This window comes from Bubalus bubalis, chromosome 10 (assembly GCF_019923935.1).
Source record: "Bubalus bubalis isolate 160015118507 breed Murrah chromosome 10, NDDB_SH_1, whole genome shotgun sequence".
In the NCBI taxonomy this organism is placed as follows: Eukaryota; Metazoa; Chordata; class Mammalia; order Artiodactyla; family Bovidae; genus Bubalus; species Bubalus bubalis.
In genome coordinates, this window is record NC_059166.1 from 23,762,356 (window position 1) to 23,783,505 (window position 21,150).

A 21,150-nucleotide genomic window follows, 5' to 3' on the forward strand; every position below is an offset into this window, starting at 1 on the left:
AAGGGCAATAAAATATTTGCTCACATACCTTCTAGTTGAGCATACTTCTGATCAACTACCTTAGGTGAAGACAGGCACATCGTATTGGTCTTTTCATTGATTTGCATCCTGTGTCTGGATATGTGCATGCAGAGCGCAGTCCCTTTAAGAACCACTAGCCCTCAGCAAAAAATAACCTAGAGCAGCTCAGGTTACTGCTGGGCTCCAGAGACTCTTCAGGGGGTCAGGTTGCTTTTTTCTCTGGCACCTGCCTCAGCAGGGATGTAGGAAGAAGTTGATATATTCCAGCAGAGAAGTTCTGGGTGGATCTGGGCATTGGAATCCTCACCTCCAACTTCTGGATGTGACCCAGTCTTCATGGTAGAAAGGTTTTGATCGAGCCATTTAAATGGCATTCAATTAAGTGACCCTGTCCCTGGATCTGGACATAGGAGCCTGTCTTTCCTATCAACTGTGAATTTTATATTGTTTCTTTGAAAAATGAAAATGACATCAAAAGTCATCAGATGGCAATGCATCTCCCATCCCCAAATCCAAAGCGTGGCCGTGCAGTGAAGGGAGGTCATGGGAGAACACACCCTTTTCTCCAGAAGCCCTGTACGTGCATGTGTCTGTCTCACCAACCTTTCTTGAAAGGAATTTTTTACTGGCTGTCCATAAGCCAGGAAACAAAGACAAACGTACAAACAAATGGAATAAACTCCTCAATTGTGAAAAGCAGGGAGAGCTCCTCAGAGGTGGTACAGTATGGGATGAGGCAAAGAACCAGCCAGGACTTAGACCATCTGGGGCCTTGTCTCCGCCACGCTACTGAATTCGCTGAGTTGCAGAAAAATAGAATTTTGTCACAGATTAAGTGGTATCTGTGAGTGACTCACAGTCTTTACTTTTCCTAGAAGGAAAGTGCGGCTCAGAGCATTTGGGTGACTTACCTAAAGTCATTCAACTGCTTGGTAGTAGATTTCAACCCGCAGCCCAAGTACATATATCATTGCTCTTCATCATGCTACATAGACATTGTAAAGAGTCAAGTTCTCTCCACATCCCCATTTCCTTACCTGGAAATGGGAATTCTCCCACCTGGGATGTCTTCTTTGTAGGGTATTGTAAGGCTCTGCTAAATGATTGTGGATAGAAACACGGTTAAAAACTATTCAGTGATATGTTTATATTGATATCAATTAAAAGTAAATTATAGGGACTTCTCTCGTGGTCCAATAGTTAAAACTTCACCTTCCAATGCAGGGGGTACAGATTCTATTTCTGGTTGGGAGCTAAGATCCCACATGACTCGTGGTCAAAAAGTCAGAATGTGAAAAAATAACAGAAGCAATATTGTTAACAAATTTGATAAAGGCTTTAAAAATGGTCCACATCAAAAAATATTTTAAAAATAGTAAATTATATATTTATATGCACACACATATATGATGATGAGACATATGTATAATGTGATACCTAATATTTTGCTAAAATTCTTCATGTGGGAGATCTTAACAAAAATCTGGATTCTTCTTTGGAAATTTGAAGCACCATGAATTTCCAGACATATGGTAAAAGTTCTATACTTCGAGTTATTAACCTGACAGTTTTACCTACTAGCATTACCATTACTTTACCTTTCTGAGAAATGGGAATAATAAAATTATCTGGCTATCTTCACTTCAGTTCAGTGACTCAGTCTTTTCCGACTATTTGTAACCCCATGGACTGCAGCACACCAGGCCTCCTTGTCCATCACTAACTCCTGGAGTTTACTCAGACTCATGTCCATTGAGTCGGTGATGGCATCTAACCATCGCTTCCTCTGTCGTCCTCTTCTCCCACCTTCAATCTTTCCCAGGATTAGAGTCTTTTCAAATGAGTCAACTCGTTGAATCAGGTGGCTGAAGGATTGGAGCTTCAGCTTCTGCATCAGTCCTTCCAATGAATATTCAGGACTGATTTCCTTTAGGATGGACTGGTTGGTTCTCCTTGCAGTCCAAGGGACTCTCAAGAGTCTTCTCCAACACCACAGTTCAAAAGCATCAGTTCTTCGGTGCTCCACTTTCTTTATAGTTCAACTCTCACATCCATACATGGCTACTGGAAAAACCATAGCTTTGACTAGATGGACCTTTGTTGGCAAAGTAATGTCTCTGCTTTTGAATATGCTGTCTAGGTTGGTCATAAATTTTCTTCCAAGGAGCAAGCATCTTTTAATTTCATGGCTACAGTCACCATCTGCAGTGCTTTTGGAGACCAAGAAAATAAAGTCTGACACTGTTTCCACTGTTTCCCCATCTATTTCCCATGAAGGTCTGGGACGAGATGCCATGATCTTAGTTTTCTGAATGTTGAGCTTTAAGTCAACTTTTTCACTCTCCTCTTTCACTTTCATCAAGAGGCTCTTTAGTTCTTCTTAGCTTTCTGGCTATCTTAAGTCGTCTTAAAGACTACTTTATGAATACATGTGAAAGTACTTCTTGAACTGTAAAGCACAGAAATGATTGATTATTGCCAAATATTGCTGAGGCCCACAAAGCCTGTCCAGGGAGCACATGAGGTATGATTAAGGAGATAAGTCATATATTCAAAAGCAGATTTCAACATTATCTGACCTTGGTGTCAGATAAAAACTTTATAGATAATGATTGCAATGAATTAATAAGTATTTATTATAGCTTCCAAACCAAAGTGTAGTCATCCATTAATTATTACTCTTTTCCCATAGATATTTGCCCAGTTTGTCAGGACATCCATAGTGTCTCATATTTATAGGATATTAGCTACTGTAATAATATAGAAGGTGGAGATTTAAATGTTTATACAACTTTCTCAGTTACACTGTTTGCTCTAATATTTATGTCTGATTTATCTCATTTGATTATTAAAGAATATTTGTGGGTTGTAATTACTATTATCATTATCTGATGAATGAGAGGCCAAAAGATTTTCCCGAGAGTTCATGGAATGTGAATGGAAGATCTGGGATTTGAAACAATGTCTTCTGGTCCCAAATCCTGTGTACTCGTAACTTGTCTGCTTGTGTTGTGTTGGGGGTTCTATTTTGTAGACTGTATTCTTCTTTGGTTTCTTTCATTGATACAGTCATTCATTCAGTGTGAATATTCTATGTGGAACTCTGTCATATCATCTCCTACTCCAGGACTAAATTTCTTTGGAGAAAACTGTTTGTTATATGTCTGATTCCTTTAACTGAAGGAGAAGTAGTGACACAGATGCTTGAACCTTGCGTAAATACTGATTTGAGTAGGGAAGGGAGGATACAGGCCCTTAAATGGGCAAATACGGATGTCAGAGTTAAAATAAATCTTTGCTGTCCAGTAAAGTAGTCCTCTAGTGTCATAGGGGCTTCCCTGGTGGCTCAGTTGGTAAAGCATCCTCCTGCAATGCAGGAGACCCTAGTTCGATCCCTGAGTTGGTAAGATCCCCTGGAGAAGGAAATGGCAACCCATTCCAGTATTCTTGCCTGGAGAATTCCATGGACAGAGGAGCCTGGCGGGCTACAGTCCATGCGGTCGCAAAAGTCGGATACAACTTAGCAACTAAACCACCACCACTAGTCTCACAGGGCTATTTACTTTCAATTAAAATTAATTAATTAAAATTTAAACATCAGTTCTTCAGTCACACTAACCAAATTCCAAGTGCCAATAGTCACCTAAGACTGGTGGCCACTCTATTGGACAGTATAGATATATAGATATGTGTTTGTCACTGATACAGATAATTTTGGTGTCTGATATGTTTGTCTATAATTTCACACTGGAAATGAAATTGTTCTGGTATACATTTCTACCTGAGACATAATAATAGCTACCACGTACTGAGCACCTTCTCAATAAGCAGTAGGCACATAATCTATGTTACTTTATTTTATCCTCACACCATGTTTTATACTGGGAGTCTGAGGTTCAAGAGGTTATGTAATTGCTTAAGATGTGATAGGGCTATGGATTGACACCAATTTTCTTTGATTTCAAAGAGAACACTCTTTTGCTCTAGTATGCTATCTTTCTACGTAGCCTAGTTGGATTACATCGGGAGTTAACATTCTCAATGCACTGTCTTATCATTCAGTCCACTTCAGTTCAGCAAGCGTGCCAGGCAGTCACTCTGTTGGGAGCAGGAGGTACAGCAATCAGTGCAGCCCTGTCTCTGACCGTAGGGAGTTCCAGTCAAACAGAGAGTTCAGGTCATAAAGCATAAAGACAGTGGAGGATGATCTGTGGCCCAAGACCTCGTGATGCATCCAGGAGCCACTGAAGGGTTCTGTCCAGTGAGTGCCATAGTCATTTTATATTTCGTAAACGCAACTGTAATCATGTAGAGCCTTGTTTTGAGAGGAAAGGGAGAACCTATGATACTTCTTGTATTATTTATTTGTAATCTTGTAAGATTTACCTAAGTGAAGGAATGTTGATGGCTAGAACTAAGATCATAGCCGTGGCGTTAGAAGGTTGATGAGAGAGAAGCAACTTGTAAAATTGTCAGGTTTCAGTGATTAAAGCTGAGGGTAAGGAGCAATTAAAGATGATTCTCATATTTGGGTGCTTGGTGAATGTTTGGCCTCTTTAAAGTAAAGGAGATTTGCTATGTGGAAAAAGTTGTGCATGAGTGTGTGTTGTGTTTATTGTGTATGTGGTGTGTGTTTTGTGTTTGTGTCTGTGAGCATGCATCCTTAAGTAGATGAACTGCAGGGTGGGAAGGGGTGAAGATAATGACTTAATAGACCACAAGCCCATAAAATATCCAGAAAGCAGTATTATTTGCCAAGTGGAAAAGTGTTAGTCACTCAGTTGTGTCCTACTCTTTGTGACCCCATGGACTATAGCTCACCAGGTTCCTCTGTGCATGGAGTTCTCTAGGCAAGAATACTGGAATGGAATACTGCAATGGGTTGCCATTCCCTTCTCCAGGCTGCTGTGAAACAATGACATCTTTTAGGAATGTAATTTAAAAAATGAAAAATCAAACAGAATCCTGCCATAATACTGAGACTAAGACCCTGATGCTGGGAGGTATTGGGGGCAGGAGGAGAGGGGGACTACAGAGGATGAGATGGCTGGATGGCATCACCGAGTCGATGGACATGAGTTTGGGTGAACTTCGGGAGTTGGCGATGGACAGGGAGGCCTGGCATGCTGTGGTCGCAAAGAGTCGGACGCGACTGAGCTACTGAACTGAACTGACCTGAAAAGGGAAAACTTAACCTTATGGTCTAAATATGATACATCTGTCCTAGGCTGGGCACAGAATAGTGAACTAGGGATGTATTTTCCCATTTTTCTAAATAGTCACAACATGTAAAAGTACTTATCATCATGAGATTCCAATAGTAACATAGATAATGGATTTAAGTATGGCTTCTAGGGAGCCTCCTGTTGAAAAGGCAGGTTTTTGCCACTTTTTTTTTGGTTATGCCCCCCTTCTTTTTATATAATTAAACAATCTGTTTTTAATTTAGTGACCAGGTAATTATGTTATTTGACATTTCTAAAAGATAAAGATTAGCAAGTGTTCCCTAACATGGTTTTTAGCAGTCCTTAATTTTGAGCAGTGGTGTGTTTACTTGTGTTGTAGCAGAAAATAACCTCATAGGTTTAAATAATTATAATGATAGCATAGGTTCCAATCTAGAGTAAGCATAGGTTCCAATCTAGAGTAAGGAAGTTCATTTTCTTAAAAAAAATCAATTGTTCTGCTGATAGTACCTTTAACAGGTGTGGAATTACCAAAACCAGGAGTGCTGATGGAAATAATTTCTTCTGAAACTCATCTTGTAGTCTCTGGATTGATAGTCATGTCTGTGCAATTTGAAACAGTGTCTGCTTTGGAGATTAGCATTGTTTTATAATTATCTGAGGATCCTCAATTCAGACCTGACCAGCATAGACCACCGTGACAGAAGGCTGTCAAAAGTACGATGCCGGCTGAAACCTGATGACTTCTGGGTGCCTGGTTTTGTTTCAAGCTACTTAAAAGCAGGAGCTTCTGTAAAATTCGTGAAACATCTTTGGTTTCCAGTCAGTTAACTTTAAGTATTTCTTTTTTTTTTTTTTTTTGAAGCATGATTTTTTTTTTTTTTTAATTTTATTTTATTTTTAAACTTTACATAACTGTATTAGATTTTCTTTCTTCTTGGACAAATGCGGACGTGTCTCATTATCTTGTGTTTTAGATTTTTTCCCCCCATTTTCTTAATGTTTTTTCCCTCTATTCATTTTCAAAATGAATAATAAAACCTTGTGAAATAAAACAGACTCTAGATTTAATGTTTCATTATCCCACATCTTATGTTAGGAGTTAACTGCTCAACTGTTATGAATTAGGAACTTTGCCATCCTTCTACGAAGAGAGTGATGTGTGTGTTTCTTCAAAGCTGCTTAACGGTGATCAACTAGAGGGCACCAGCGAACATTTCCATCTGAGTTCTGTAAACTAGGCCACATACTGTTGACACATATGCACAGGAGAGAAACGTGAATGCTTTGCGAAATCTCAGTACTAAAAATAATTTCCACCTGTATTTATAGCAGTATTATCATACTTGACGAAAGTGATGTGGAACCTACCAGTATAGGAAGAAAAATGTCATCTTGTTACCATTCCTGGAGAGCTGCCCTCTAGAATTAAGCCCTTAAGTTTGTCCAGAGTTACAGCAATGCTGCTCACAGGTCTTTGCCAATTGCATGGGCTGGATAGTTAATGCCATTAAGTACTGAGATACCGTCTATCACAGAGAAGTGTTCTGTGGCTGATAATCAACTGGGTAACAATAGAAACCTGTCCACTATTAGGAAAGATTGGTAATTAAGACTTCCAAATAGGGCATGCAAGTAGGAAGTGTTCACGTTCTGAGGCAGAATTTTGGGTTCTGTTAAATCCATTTGCCATTATGGTTCCTTGTGTCGGCACAGTTGCTTAAATGAAACTGGAGAGGGAACATTTTTAGATATCCAGATATTAAAATGTGCAAAAATCCAGCATTTTCTGATAGGAAAGCTATGTGAAAAGACCTTCCTTTGCAGGGTAACTGTGCATATGTTTGAGTGGGAGGAAAAAGAACAGATGATTTGAAAACTATTAAAATTGTTACACATGTAGAAAGTTATTTTCCTCCTCATAAAAAAAACCAGGATTTCAGTCTGAGTTCACATCTTACTGTCACTTAATAAAAGTGTTTGCGTATTGCATTTCATCGATCGATTGATTCATTCATTCACTTTTTTGGCAAACAGTAATATGCCTACTATGTGTAAGATACTGCGGTAGGTGTATTTCATACATGGGAGATTTACTTCTGTAAATGATCAAACAATTCAGGAGAGATATAATTGCAAGTATGGTATGCAGAATGTCCATTTCTTGGGTGAAACTGATAGTTAAGCTTAATTCTACTTAAAAGCACGTTTTAAAAGAAGATAACTGCAGAAATGCAGTCTGTGTCATTTTCCTAATGTTTATTTGGAAAGCAGCTAATGTTCTTTTTCTCTGGATCAATTAAGTGTTAATGTTTGGGGAGCACACTTTGAGAAAAAGAAGAATGGTTATAGGAAGGAGAACGTGACTAAGAGGAGAGGTTATGCGGCATTTTATAAGATAGTTGGTGGTGCTGTTTAATGCTTATAAAGTTGTGTTAAAATGGACTAAACAGCCTGTTATTGCAGGAGCTTATTTAAACCAGCTCTTTGTGGTTATGTCTGGTGAGAAAGCTTAAACTTAAACTCTCTCCAGCCATTTAACTGCAGCACAGTGACTTCAGGTCTCTTGTAAGAAAGTCTAAATGTAGGCTGTTGAATAATCCCTTTGAGGGCCCTGTAACTATTTTTATGCCTGGATATGCGTCATCAGTGGGTATTTTCTCTGGTGACTTGCTTACATCAGGTCTCCTACCATACATTCTATCAGTGAGTGGCTTATGATTGATGGGAACCACGCTGTTGTTCAGCTTATCTGTGACCTCAGCGAACGGACAACAGGAATTTCCAGGCTGTTACATTCTCTGAATGCTTGAAGACAGGGGCTCACGGTGTTGATCCAGGCAGGTAGCAGTGATATTATTCACCAGCGGAGGATGGGAGGAGGGACAGGAGGAACAAGGGGAGGAAGAAGGAGGGGAAGGGAGGGGGAATTCCTTTTGTGAACGGAGGCAATTCTGGCTCAGCCGGCTGCTTCATCCTCGCCTTCAGAGGATGTGCCCTGTGGGGAAAGGTGCATTTCCTGAACTGGAGGAAGCGGATAGTCAGACCCTTGAAGGAGGCACCCAGTGACTCCTTGGGGTTGGCTGGGGAAGGCACTGAGTCCTCTTTCATGAGTTAAGATTTTGTTTTTCCAATCAGTTGGATTGATCCATGAGCCACTGGACTGCTCTGGTCCTGGATAGAAGTAGGGGCTTTGAATCAAAGGTGTGCCAGTGTTTGTGGTGATGCAGAGGAATCCAGTGCTGTCTTTCACCTAGCAGTGTTTGGAGGTGATTTGGAAAAGTTAACCTGCACCTCGCATCAACAAGTTTTGGGGGAATAGAGCGGTGCATTGGTGTATGTGTGTGGAAATGAATTATAACTGAATTCACAAAAATGTTTTCTGATTTCGTTCCTTTTCCCCACCTCTTTCTTTTACACATGGTGAATAAGGTTTCTGAACCTAGAATGAAAGTTACCAGCATTTTGCAGCTTCATTTGCTTTCGGATAACCGTGTCCATCTCCTAAACTTTTTTCCTCCTCTCTGCCTTCCCATCTCCTCCTCTTCCTCATCCTGTTTTTTTCTCTCCCTCTCTTTCTCTCCGTGATGTTATTTTGTTTGTAAAAGCAGTTCCGGACCTTTTGCTGAGTTAAAACCAGGTTCTGCACAGATGAGTGAGGTGCACATGTGGATTCAAACCCATGCTGGTCTGCCCGTGTTTGCAGGCTGTCCTTTCAGTGCTTTTTTAAGTGACACTTAAACAAAATTACACTATTTTAGTGTAATGCAATTATGTCATTTAAGCATTTATGCAAAATTGGTTTTCTGATCTTTTAAGACTATATTCATTATGGAAATATGACATTTATTGATTTGACTTTCTGAGTTTTATTCCCCCTTTCTTCCCCCAAACTGAAGCCACATCTCCTTCATGTAACAGATTGCCAAGGTGAGCATTCATGTCACTACTTTCTTGACAGCTGGCCTCCTAGGAATCATATTCTGAGCTAGATCCTAGATACTAGTAGCCTGAAACAGGTGCTGTGTGGGGTGAAAAAAAATCCTAATGGAAAAAAAAGATGTTTATTCTTGTCTTTCGTATCTCATCCAATGCTACTGAGTGAATATGGACATGCATAATTACTTTCATAGTCTCATTTCCAAATAGCTGTCCTACTGGTAAAAAAGTATTCAACTGTCAGGTTATATTGTTTCAGTTTTAAACATTGAAAATTCAGATGACTGAAGGAGAAAGACAAAAGAAAACCACTGTAAACCTCATCTACAAAAAAAACCCCACTTTTCTTTCAAAAAACTGCTTCTTGATAAGCAATGTGACTCATGACAAGCAATTTTATAATTTGAAATTTGTGAAAGATTAAAATTCAGAACTCTAGGAATTTTGAGTCATTAGTAGTTGAATGAGTTAAGGCTCCATAATGTATCTCATTAGAAAGAAAGCATTAAAATATTGATAAGATTCATTGTTTATATCATTGTACTGTCCCCAGGAGCTATTAGTGACTAGCTTTACTTTTATAAAAGTAGCATTATATGAAAAAGATAGTTGTTCGTTCAGATGCTGAGATTTTTTTATTTTTTTGGCCATACATTGCAGGGGATGTTATTAGAAGCTGTAAAATTCTTCTCCGTCTCTTTAAAATGCATGTATGCTTTTATGTGGAGGAGTGTAAAAGAAGAACCAACATGTAGGAGGGTTATGCATTCTTCATTAAAAATATATTTCACAAAAGATTATAGTTTGTGTGGGAGGGAAATAGCGGCTTGTCTGTTGATTGCATTGTGCTTATTCCGTGTGAGAACTATTTGAGTTTAGAAAGGTTAACCTCATTTTGATAATCTGATGATGGCTTCTGCTTGAAGACGAGAATATAATTCCAAGGCTGCATGCTAATGGTCCACAGTAATTATTCTCTTTTTGGCAGAGCTTAGCATGGAATCTACTTTGGTATTTTTATAACTATGTATGTACATCTTTTCTTCCAGATTTTCTCCTCTTCTCTCCATGTGTAGAGCTTTTTGTACAAGACTGTGAAATTCCAAAGGGGTACTATCTAATTATGCCAGTGTATGATGGTGTGTAAACCTAACTTAGAGCAATATCTTGCCTCGAAGTCTTTTTGATAAGCAGATCCTTCACTGTGAGCGGATTCTGCTGTATACTTGGTTTCTATGGAAACACTTTTATTACTTATGGATGATCAGAACAACTTGAATACAGTAGGAGTGATTGGTGTGTTGGCTTGGGTCCATGCGGTTGATGGGGTTTTCTGGTTAATATGTGATCCTTTCACTAAGTTTCCTGTTATGTTGCAAGGGGATGATGCAAATAACGAAAACCCCACCTAAAACATTGAGGTGATATGATACTTAATTTTACCTTCTTATAGGTGTGTTACTCCAATATTACACAAGGAAAAGATGTTGTGAAACCCTCAAAAGTGTGTAAAATTAGGATAATACCTAAATGGAAGTGTGAGAACAATTGAATGACCTACATACATAGCTCATTCTGGGAGGATGTAGAAAGAATTCATTCGGTAAATGATTCTTTGACTTGTTGCCTATATAATTTAGTATGTTAATCACATTGAAGGAACTCCTTAGTTTTATGAATTCTTCTTAATGATTTACCAAGTTTTAAAAGGCTTTGTATTTTACTGTCATCATTTTTACAGATGAGGACCCTGAGGTCTAGTAAACTGATGAGCTTTATACCCCAAGTTACTCATTGTATTGACAGCAGCTAAGCTACAGGCTCTCTTCATTGGAAGCTTTCCTGCTGGGGCTTAGGAGCTGGAAGGCTCAGATCTCCTAGGTGTGGTGTCAGGAGAGGGCTTGGTGACACTCGGCCCAGTCCTCCTGCAGCCCTGACAAGGGTAACAGAACTGTGTTAATTAGGTAGGGCAATGTTTGCAGCTTTGAATGTCTTGTCTTGATTTCCCTGGAACAGAAATTGCCAGTGTATGTCAGTGACTGCTGAGTGGATCCTGTCTGAGGTCCTCAGGCGCCTACAGCAAGGCACCATCACCCAAGTCAGCAGGGTGGAGGTTCCTGTTGAATGGCAGCTTGTAGAGCAGGAACAAGGAGCTCAGTGGTAAATGCAGATCACTGTGGACAATGGTGGATGGAGATAAATGTATTTTCTTGTGGAAATATTTTATTCTACTCTTTTCAGTTGGTGTGGAAGAAGATCTATTTGCTATAAAAGGAAGAACCCAGATGCTGTATTTTTAGATACAAATGATGGAACTCAGGTCTAAGGATTTTTCATCAAAGGCATTCTTCTAACTCACTAAAGCTAGGTGACACTGTCTGATTGCCTCCAAATTAAGGGATGGTTAGGAATGTCTTCTAAGAGCCCATGTAGGGGAATTCTTGCTGCCTATTAAACAGGTTGCTATCATTATCTACATTCACCTTCTCAGCATTCACTTGCTGCAGAATTTTGTCTAAAAATATCTCCCTTTCCAGATATTTAGACTTTTTATTGGAGGTTTAAAAATTCTTGACATGGAGACTTACAGGTATTTAAATAACTAATTGCCCACAAGTGCCTCATTTTCTATAAAATTGCAGCCTAATTCCTGTGTGAACTAGGTAAGGTCATATTGAAAATAGTTGCTTTCTGTTAGTTAAGTTAGTTTTATGTGAGTAGAGAGGTATTCGTAAGGTCACATAGCATAATCCAATAAATAACTTATTTTCCTCCTGAGGGAATAAGTTTAAGAAAGACCAGGAGTATATGGTACAAACCATGAGAAAGGCCTTTTAACCGTAACTTATAAGATAAAAACCTCTGTCTTCTGAAGCTTGAGTCTAATATGGGAAGAAAGTGGGATATGTCCCATGCTTGATCCAAACAGAGGGCTAGACTCATCAAAGGTGTCTGAGGTTTGAGTTGGGTGGACAAAGAGGAGGGGTCTTCACAACAGAAGGCAGACACATTGGGGTGAAGACATATATGACTTTATAGAACTGCTCTGTCCAATAAATGGGTGAGGAACCTGCTGTTTTGACTGTGACTTTGAGTTGTGCCCTGGCATTGATGGGAAAGAGAAATCAGGATGGAACCCAGTTGCAGGCTGAACTTTGCCTGGGGATGTAGTCAAAGTCAAAGCTATGTTGTTCTTACAGGTTTGGCCGAACGGGGAAGCGGAGTGGGTCCATGTTCCCCATTTGTAATGAAGTACTGAAGCAAACCTTTCTCTTTTATGTGGAAGACTGTCTTCAAGGAAGGGCAGCAAGTGCCTCTGAAGGTGTAGAATCCTCGGGCCTCAGAGAGCCTGGACTTGGAAAGGCAATAATGATCTCTGAGAAGAGAGTCTTCTTTGTCATTAATGTAGGACACATTGGTGACTGTCTGGTGGCAGAGGCTTGCGTGTCAGTACCACTTGAGGCTCAGCTGTCCCCACTGGGAGGGTTTGATTCCTCTCTGACCTTTGTTCCTTCTCACTGGTCTTTTTTTTTTTTTTTTTTTTTTTTGGTAAGGCTTTACCTCCTGGAGCTGTTGAAATTACGGGAATCTTGGCAAGAGTGTTGAATTTGGGTTCTAATGAGGATAATTGTCTGAAATATCTTGATGTTCTCCTATGTTGGTGGAAATGGATCTCCGTTGGATAGAGAACAAAACGGGACTATAAGAGATCTGACTTTAGTTCCCAGGGAAATAGCCTTAAATGGAGGACAGGAAGAAAAACAGAATCTAGTAAAGAGGAGCAGTGAAGGGGGTAGGTAGAAGCCAAGAAAAAAAGTAATAGGAGAGATGGATTATAGTGTTTCCAAATACTGTCAAAATTTGTTCACTGTGTATTGTGGCTGAGCTGTGGGCTAAGTCGCTTCAGTTGTGTCTTACTCTTTGCAACCCCATGGACTCCTCTGTCCATGGGATTCTTCAGGCAAGAATACTGGAGGGTGTTCTATGTGCCAGGCTCTGTGGATATAGCAGTGAACCAGACATCGTCCTTGTCCTCAAAGAAGTCATCAGAAGCCAGAGACCTCTGCCTGAGGGGCACTGTTGAATGATTTTTGCTGATCTTTCAGTATAACCCAGGGGGAGACAGAGAAAGTAGCCTCTGGGGTGAGTCAGGTCAGGAGAGGTGTAGGAAGGAGAAGGGAGATGGAGGGATGTGAGGAGAAGAGAGTGTTATTGAAATGTTTGACTCTGTGGCCCATGATTGCCCAAATAGCTGAAGTCCAATGGCCTGGCAAGGGTGAGATTAAGAGGCCAGAAGTCAACATGAGGGCAAAGAGGCTCCTCAGCATTTGGAAGGAAGTGAAAGACATTTAGAGAAACAAGTCTGGCATGAGCAAGTGCAGATCTGAGTTTGAGATAGAGGAGAAAGAAGAAGGTTTGAAAGTGTTAAATCTGAGATGTTAGTGGAGGGCTGAAAAGGTTGAGTGACTGAGTTGATTTTAATGGCAACTCACGGACTACCCATCTATATTATTCCTGATGCTCAACCTTTGTGTTCTTCCAAAAAAAAAAAAAAAAAAAATCTCCTACTGTATATTTCAGCCACCACTACTCTAGAATGGCCTTGCCACATCACACCTAGTCTACTATGTAGCCTTTTAGGTGGTGCATGCCTGTGTGCTCAGTTGTGTCCAACTCTTTGTGACCCCATGGAGTCTTCCAGACTCCTCTGTCCATGGGATGTTCCAGGCAAGAATACTGGGGTGGGTTGCCATTTCCTTCTCCAGTTTTAGGTGGAACTCCAACTCAAATGATTCTATCTGTGATTCATTCCATGGTCCACTGCAAGGTTCATCTTCTTAAAATACCATTTTTAATAGGTTACTGTGAAGATCTAGAACCTTCACTAGCTACCCATTGCCTGCAGTTTAAAGGATGCACCCCTCCATAAAATAAGAAATGTCCATTTTCACAAGACTTAATAATTGACCAAGAGCTTCATATACATAGCCTTACTGAGTTTTTACAAAACCCATATGGTGGACAGGACAGATATTGCTCTCTTTCTAAATTTATAACTGACATAACAGAGGATCAGACAGGTTAAAGACATGCCCAGAGTCACACAGTTCATGGATGGCTGAGCCAGGAATAGAAACCAGGGGCTTCTGAGTTCAAGTGCAAGGTGTTCTGTAGTATACCATGGCCTTACCTGGCCATGGAGCCCCATCTCCCTCCTAACGCCGTGATTTCTGTACTTAGGGTGATGATGTGGTTGGTGTGCTTTTACCAAGGCCTCTCGGCCTCCTTGCAGTCACTCTTCTATCCGCTGAGAACTGCTGAGAAGTTGTGATCTAGAGCTGTCGACGGAGACACATTTCCTGGCTGATTTTCCCCTAGATTGGGACAAGTCTGTCTCCTGCCAGGACATCTGAGGAGGCACAGAAAACACTCTGTACTCCCCTGATGTCACCCTCAATGCCTGCTCGTCTCTTGGGACTTGGAGAAACTTGTTTTGCAGTGGTTTCTGGAGGGCTTTTGACCACTGGCAGGACCAACACTCTCTCCAAGAAGGTGTGGCCGAAACACACTTTCCTTTTTCACCCAGAGGAACTAATGGTCTAAAAACTTGCTTAAAAATGTCTCCTTATTTGTTATATTAATGAATATGTATAGATTTGTTACCATTTAGACATAAATAGTTCCCGGGAAATGCTGTATACAGAAGGAGGTAAAGCTGTGCTTTGAACTATTTGTTAAAATCAAGATCGTTTGTGAGCAATGCAATGATTAATGAGTCTGTGTTACCGTGATTTGAGAGTACACTTTGTTTCCATCATTTTCTCATTGTACTGAAGCCAGTGTGATTTGGTTTTTGACAGTTTGGGGAGGCAGTTTACTGTAGCAGAAGTTTAAATGACATAAAAAATATGCCTGACGATTGTCTAGAATATCAAGAATTGCCTCCACTCCTATAAAAATTGATGTAGGAAATACATACACAAGGATTAGTTAAATAATGTATTACAGGAGTGTTGCATTGCCTTGGGGCTTCACTTTAAGCCACACACACACACACACACACACACACACACACACAAATCTGGCATCTGTTTGAAAATTGTGACCCTGAATCCTTTAACTTGGGTTTCCGTGATGAAGGGTGCATCTTTCCAATGACAAAATCTTTGGAAGAATAGTTGCAATACTCTTTTGTAAAATAAAAGAGACTTCCTCGGTGGCTCAGATGGTAAAGCGTCTGCCTACAACGCGGGAGACCTGGGTTCAATCCCTGGGTTGGGAAGATCTCTTGGAGAAGGAAATGGCAACTCACTCCAGTATTCTTGCCTGGAAAATCCCATGGACGGGGGAACCTGGTAGGCTACAGTCCATGGGGTCGCAAAGAGTCGGACATGACTAAGCAACATTTATTATTTTACTTTACTTTGTAAAATAAAGTATTTTTATAATCCTCATTATTTTTGACCCCCTTATAATAGTACATGCTTCCTGAGATGATAGTATACTTCTCAGGAGGCTGAGATATGTATTTAACTTTTTCTAGTGCTTTCCATATGTTGGCGTTAAGGGGCCAGTAAATGTATGGGGTGGTTTCCCTGGTGACTCAGATGGTAAAGAATCTGCCTGCCATGCAGGAGACCCGGTTTCAATCCTTGGGTCAAGGAGATCCCCATGGAGAAGAGAATGGCTACCCACCCCAATATTCTTGCCTGGAGAAATCCATCGACAGAGGAGCCTGGTGGGATACAGTCTATGAGGTCGCAAAGAGTCGGACGCAACTGAGTGACGAACACTTTTCAAAGGTACAGGGTAGGAATACGAAGGATTCAACTACCAAACTCTGTATTTTTTTCCTTTACTTTCTTTAATTTTACCAAAGGTATTATGATATGCAAATATTGGATTGAAGTACAATTTGGACTTGGGTAGTAAAACGTTTTAGGGAGACCAACAAGATATGTAAATTCTAAGTGGTGTTGAATGGAAATATTTCTGAAATGGAATTTGAATTCTGAACTCAATGTTGTGTTATTACCATCTGGGTAATTTTTTAAAGTTTTATTTATTAAGGTACTCATTGGCTGCCTCTGCTGCTAAATCGCTTCAGTCATGTCCGACTCTGTGCAACCCCACAGACGGCAGCCCACCAGGCTCCCCCGTCCCTGGGGAAATATTGATTTATATTGTGACCTTATAATCTTCATTGGTTTTTTATTATAGTTAACTGGCCAGGTAATAAAAATTGAATAATTAAAGAGGACATTCTTGGTTAAAAATAATTAGACATGTATGTACTGTTAGAGATTGTTAGTATACCTATTGGAATGTTCAGTTCAGTTCAGTCGCTCAATCGTGTCTGACTCTTTGCGACCCCATGAATCGCAGCATGCCAGGCCTCCCTGTCCATCACCAACTCCCAGAGTTCACTCAGACTCACGTCCATTGAGTCAGTGATGCCATCCAGCCATCTCATCCTCTGTCGTCCCTTTCTCCTCCTGCTCCCAATCCCTCCCAGCATCAGAGTCTTTTCCAATGAGTCAACTCTTCGCATGAGGTGGCCAAAGTACTGGAGTTTCAGCTTTAGCATCATTCCTTCCAAAGAAATCCCAGAATCTCAGAAATCCCAGAAATCTCCTTCAGAATGGACTGGCTGGATCTCCTTGCAGTCCAAGGGACTCTCAAGAGTCTTCTCCAACACCACAGTTCAAAAGCATCAATTCTTCGGCGCTCAGCCTTCTTCACAGTCCAACTCTCACATCCATACATGACCACAGGAAAAACCATAGCCTTGACTAGACAGACCTTTGTTGGCAATGTAATGTCTCTGCTTTTCAATATGCTATCTAGATTGGTCATAACTTTCCTTCCAAGGAGTAAGCGTCTTTTAATTTCATGGCTTCAGTCACCATCTGCAGTGATTTTGGAGCCCCAAAAAATAAAGTCTGACACTATTTCCACTGTTTCCCCATCTATTTCCCATGAAGTGATGGGACCAGATGCCATGATCTTCGTTTTCTGAATGTTGAGCTTTAAGCCAACTTTTTCACTCTCCACTTTCACTTTCATCAAGAGGAACGTACAATAAGGTAAAAGATGGTTAGGAAGACTTCTAAGTATTTGCAAAACTGAAAGGCTGATTATAATATTTAATAAGAAGAACACAATATGGAAAATGGATATTTTGTAGATATCTTTATGCCCATCTTTTCAAGTAGAGATGTCATGTGACATATCCTATAGTAGGATTTTTCAAAAGTGCCTATTTAGCCTTTCTGTATTTCATACAGTATTTTTCTCCTACCTAGTTAAATGACTTTTGATTAGTGGTGCTCAGTTGACAGTCATTCTCACTTGCCCTGGTGCTGTTCGTTCTTTAGAGCTGTGGTGCATTCACCCCTGTTCTTGCCCCGCAGTGCAGGCTTTCATCACACAGCAGCTGGAGACCAGGGCATCTCCCACCTCAGACTGATCGTGTACATGATCTGGTTAACTTCGCTAGCCCTCACGTATGTGTTGCAGTTCCCTGTAGCTCTGCCTTAAATCCATTTATCTTCTTTATCTACGGTCTCTAGCAGATCTCAATAGTTGCATGGTTTCAGATATCATCTATACATTGGTAATTTTCAAAGTTTTATATCTGTGAATGGGTCTTCTCCTAAGTTCCCAACTTAAATATTTCCATAGTATGTGCCCTAGGCTGTCTGATGAACACGTCCAAGTTAGGAAAGTCAAAAAGCAGCTGTTGATGTCTGTCTGCAAAGCTCTGCTCCCCCACCGTACTTGGGCGATTTCATTAAGTAGAACTGCCATGCCCACCATTGCTCAGACCCAAATTCCAGAATTCATCTCCTTCTGTCTGGCCTCCCATTCAGTGCAGCAAGTCCCTTGGTTCTCTCTCTCCAAAATAAATGCTGAAGGAGAAGTCTTCTTGCTGTTTCCTCTGCCATAGTCTCAGTTCAAGACCCCAGCATCTGGCCTAGTCTGCTGCAAAAGCTCTTAGCTCACTTCCCTGACCCCACATTCCCTAGAGTAGCCTCTTATGTATAAATCATATAACACATTCCCTTGCCACAGATTCTCCAGTATATTTTCGTTACGCTTAGACTGAAATTAAAATGCAAGCTTCTCATTGTGTTCCGCAAGACTGCCGTCCTGAGCACATCTCTCTACACTGCCCATTGCCTATCAGGCTCAACATTTCAGCTTTCATTCTGTTCCTTGAACTTGCTAAGCTGTTCTCCTCTTGCACTTAGCTGTTTTTTTCCTGCTTGGAATGCTGTTAACCCACGTCCTCTGAATTATGGCTTCTTTTCCTTGTTCAAATCTCAATTCCAGCATTCCTTCTTCAGACAGGCCATCTGCGACCCAAGTTTGAGCAGTTTCTTCTCTCCTTCTCCAATGCATCTTACAGCACACCATTGTGATAGAACTTATCAGAACCTGAAATGATCAATTTAATTGTTTTTGTGTTTGTTTTTTTTGTGTCTGACTCTCCCCACTCGACTCCATGAGGTCAGTGACATTTCACCAAAGCCCCTTTGCATCTCAGAGCCCGGCCAATAGCTCCTAGTGGCTGCTTCAGAGTTTTTGTGGGCTCATTCACCGCCTTAAGTCCGGTTTCTTATTTATTAAATGAAGGTGTCAGGACAGGTGACCGCCAAACCTGTCCTCCCCAGACAGTTTTAATTCTCATCGTGTCTAGTTCTCTGATGGAGTCCACTTACCTCCTTAACATTCTGTGAATGGGCTGTATTTTTTCAAGGCTTCAGGCCATTGCTCCCTCTGTTCTCTCCTCAGTGTCCTTCCCCCTTCTGTGCCTGCCAAATTCCTTAAGGATTTCCCTTCTTCTCCTTTTGTCTGTACGCTTTAGAGAGGAATGTAATCGTTTTGTGTCTGCATATCTTGCCTTTTGCTACTACATGGTTAGCTGTTAAGCATGGGATTCTAACTTTAACTTTTGGATCCCATGGCAGCCGTTAGAGTGCTAGCTCATACTGCATACTCAGTACATGCCTTATAACTCAGTAATGAGGGCATCATGTCCCAAAACGTTGATTTCATAACAATAAGAATGTTTGAACTGTTTTACTAATTTACGTGAAACAAAAGAGATTTTGAAAAAGCAACCAAATAGGTGTATCTTTCTTAAGTCTGAACTGGAGAAGAAAATCTGAAAATGGAAATTTAGTCTTATGATGAAGTGGAATTTTGCAAACATTTATAAGCAATCTTACTAAAAAAGTTTTGAAAAAATGTATAATCGTATATATTTGAAAAGAGGAATAAATGGGTATTTTTTTTTTTTAATTATTAACTGGGTTAAAGCTTGAGCTGGGTTTTTAATTTGGTTTGGTTTGTTCAGGTATTAGGAATTTAGAGGAGCTCTATGAAAATATCCCGCCTACACGTTTTGAATATCCACTTCCTGCTTATCTTCGGAACAGCTTGGTTCTTTTAATAGCAAATGGCTGAGTGGAGGGGAACCATTTGTAGTGAGTAAATTTAAGTACAGTGTGTCCTCCCATCCCATGCAGAAGTCATGCTAACTGCTCAGGGATTTGGTGCAAATGTGTTTGCTTTTTGCTGTTGTCCAGATCCTTGAAAACTCAGTATTTTAGAAGGATATTATCCATTGTTATGCAAGAAGAAGAATTACTGGTCAAATTTTTTTTTTTTTAATTCTGAAGCTAGGAAGCACCTCATCTATTCTTTTTATAAACATGTTGATTTATTATTTTTTTTAGAGGCTGTTCTTCAAATTTCATAGGCTTGGACAGGAAGAGCTAGTGCTGGGGAGAATCACAGGTGTGTTTCTTCATTTCATGTGTGAACCTAATGCTGTACATTGGTGTGCATACACAAATGGTAAATTCCTCTTAATCCAGAGTGGCTGGAAAATGTGTGCTCAAATTTAAGAGTAATCATCTATTCAATTCAGGGATTAACTGTTTTCAAACAATTCAGTCAAATACACCGACAGTATTTTAAATTTATTTTTAATGACATAAATAGCACTTAGTAGCCCATGGTAATCAGTGTGTACATCAACTATTGGTGAAGAGCATTATTCTAGATAATGCCTGTGATTGGATTAATTCTCAGTCTATCTCAGAATTTACTGTTTTGCATAAACGGCTTGTTTTCAAGGCATCCATTTCTTTTGGAAAAGTAGAGATGAGGAAAAAAGTCTGCTTCTATAAATATCTTGTTTGGGGTAAATAGCTTTTTTTTTCCCTAGTGAATAACGCAAAGGATTTTCCAAAAGGTTGCTGTAGCTTTGCATGCGGAGAAGGCAATGGCACCCCACTCCAGTACTCTTGACTGGAAAATCCCATGGACGGAGGAGCCTGGTGGGCTGCTGTCCATGAGGTCGCAAAGAGTCGGACACGACTGAGTGACTTCACTTTCACTTTTTACTTTCATGCATTGGAAAAGGAAATGGCAACCCACTCCAGTGTTCTTGCCTGGAGAATCCCAGGGACGGGGGAGTCTGGTGGGCTGCCTTCTATGGGGTTGCACAGAGTCGGACATGACTGAAGCGACTTAGCAGCAGCAGCAGCAGCAGCAGCTTTGCATGGGAGAACTGAGAGAACACTTGTTGGATGTACTGCTGAGCGTTGAAGGCAGGTGAATCTTATTCTGTTGTTCTTACACAGCAGCCTCATGCTGGGTCCAAGCTGTGTGGTATCTGGAAAAAAGTTTGCTATGTAATGCTTTAGGATTGGCATTGCAAATTCTTCCTTTTAGGGGAGCATTGCTGATGTGAATGTTGGCAAGGTTGTGTCCTGTGGCTGCTGGTGTGACCCAGTTAGATCCCTCAGGAATTAATACCTACAGAAGCTGGGACTGGGGAGACTGAGAATATAGAGAAACAGTAGATTCAGGGTACCTCAATCAAAAAGGGTAGGAACCATCAGGGTAATACACTGAAAATGTAGCATGGGAAATTTATGCATCAGCATGAAAATCGCATGGACAGAGGAGCCTGATGGGCCACAGTCCA

The 21,150-nt window shown here is 40.5% G+C and overlaps 1 protein-coding gene across 13 annotated transcripts in view; it reads left to right on the plus strand.

The window, feature by feature from the left end:
* HIVEP2 (HIVEP zinc finger 2) overlaps positions 1-21,150 on the plus strand; it is a 218,869-nt gene that overhangs the window by 59,365 nt on the left and 138,354 nt on the right. For 2 of the 13 annotated variants that reach the window (XM_025294460.3, XM_044924166.2), the window contains exon 3: positions 19,892-19,952. The exons of the other annotated variants lie outside the window; for them this stretch is intronic. The gene's annotated coding sequence lies outside the window, so the exon portion shown is untranslated. The remainder of the gene's footprint in view (positions 1-19,891; positions 19,953-21,150) is intronic. 13 annotated transcript variants of the gene reach the window in all.